Below are 2,013 nucleotides of genomic sequence, written 5' to 3'. Positions count from 1 at the left end.
GCTACTTAAAGAGTTAGTGGAAGGTATTTTAGTCTTTTATTGACCAAAAGATTGAAGCATTAGATTAGGTTACTCTAACCAGCAAAACAAATGTTTTATTCGTTCATTAAACATACATTTGTGCTTTCTTATTATTCACAGCATGAGGCAGAAATTGTGAGATTTTTCAGTAATTATGATTTTATCCAGAGGGCAAGTCTGGGAATGAGTCATCAGCAGCAGACCATTATTTACATGAGTAGACCCTGTGGCTATGCCTGCAGCCCCCTTTGGTAGTAATGGCTGCTTTTCCAATTCCTTTTTAGTTTCCTTTGGTAAGAAAAAATAAAAACTATTGGGTGTAACAGGACAGAACAACACTGAACATCACTGTTAAGATAATGGCTTCCTGACTTTGATGCTGGTGACATAAATGCTGTTCCTATTAGACTAATAATTAGCCCTCTGTTAAAATGTAAATGTTTTCATTTTTACCTCTGAGTCTGTAAAGAATATAAGTAAATATGATTTACTTCCTTTATATTGTCTATTATGACTGTATTGATATCTTTCGCTTCAGTATATCTACCTTAAGTTAAATTTATTTTACCTTTTTCCTGTTTAAAGATATTTCATGCAGTGTCAAAGATACCATTAAAAAGTAAAAAGTTGTCTATGGCCATGATATCCTGAACAAGCCCGATCCCGTCTGATCTTGGAAGCTAAGCCAGGGTGGGGCCTGGTTAGTACTTGGATGGGAGACTACCTAGGAAGACCTGGTGTTGTAGGTGTAAAAAATAAAAAAAATTTAAAAAATGAGAGACTGTAAGCTGACAAGGTCCTTGCAATCCTTGAGGTCGACCAAGGGTTTCCTTGCCTAAAAAATAAATAAGTAAAAAGTTAAAAACAACTTTTAAACAAATTACTAGATTGTGTAGTGTTATTTTAATGACAGTACTGAATCAATATCTGATGTTTTATTACTGAATTGAGTAAATTTTTCACTTGCCCAGATAATGTTTGACCATTGAAGTAGCAGATCTATTTTACAGAACACACTGAAGTTTGCATACACGATGTGTAATGAACTGAGGTGAACAATATTATGTCGTAGGAGTAGAACTTTGGTTTCCATTTTTGTTGTTTTTGGTACTAAGATTAATTTTCATCATAGAAATCATCATCATTGTTAGGTACATCCAGGCCACTGCCATCACCAGCAGGTGATGGTGAATACCTACCTCTTTTTACAAAGGCCTCGGGACAAAAGTGATTTAATATAAATCCCTCAAAGGGATAAATTCTCCCTGGTGCTTTTGTGCTGTCTATTAATTTTCTGGAGATTTTCAGATTTCTGAAGAAGAGTTAGTATGGTGAGCTATAAAAGGGATGAGGGAAAGATTTGGAGTCAGAATAGTCCAAGTTCAAATCTTAGATAAATTGTCTATTTGCTTGATTTTCAGTAGATGATTTTGGCTTCCTCATCTGTAAATCAGGGTTAAGAATAGCTCCCTGAAAGAGTTCATTCATTCGATGTCTATTTCTTAGACATCTAGTGTATGCTAGGCCCTGTGAGCAAGGTAAATAAATGGTTAGTGGCTTAGTGAAACCTACCATTTAACAAAAACATCAAGCAAATGATTTTAATTTGAGTTGCAGTACATGTTTAAGTGCTGGAAATCTGGAGCTGGTCTACCTGTGTTCAAAACTTAGCTGTGCCACTTACCTGCTACAACACATTAAATTGCCTAATCTCATTTCGACTAGGTCTCCTTATTTATAAAATGGAGATAATATTAGTATCATATTGCAGGGTTGTAGTGAGGATGTAAATTATCATGGATAAAGGTTTTTGTCTTTTTTTTCTGATAAGAGAGGACTAAAGTTTAGAGCGTTTGAAATAAGGAATTAGGAGCAGTTTATAACTTTTAAGGCAGATTTTTAAGAAAAAAAGCCTCTATCTTTCAGAAACCTAAAGAGAGTTAGTGTAATATTGCACTTCTCTAAATGGGTTTTCGATTTTTAAGGTCCGTA

At 34.6% G+C, this 2,013-nt stretch overlaps 1 pseudogene; it reads left to right on the top strand.

The window, feature by feature from the left end:
* The first annotated feature begins 650 nt into the window (after positions 1–650).
* Positions 651–770, top strand: LOC111743170 (annotated as a pseudogene).
* The last annotated feature ends 1,243 nt before the right edge of the window (positions 771–2,013 follow it).

Source organism: Pteropus vampyrus, unplaced genomic scaffold (genome assembly GCF_000151845.1).
Source record: "Pteropus vampyrus isolate Shadow unplaced genomic scaffold, Pvam_2.0 Scaffold4, whole genome shotgun sequence".
Classification (NCBI taxonomy): domain Eukaryota; kingdom Metazoa; phylum Chordata; class Mammalia; order Chiroptera; family Pteropodidae; genus Pteropus; species Pteropus vampyrus.
This window is presented reverse-complemented; position numbering and strand designations above follow the sequence as displayed.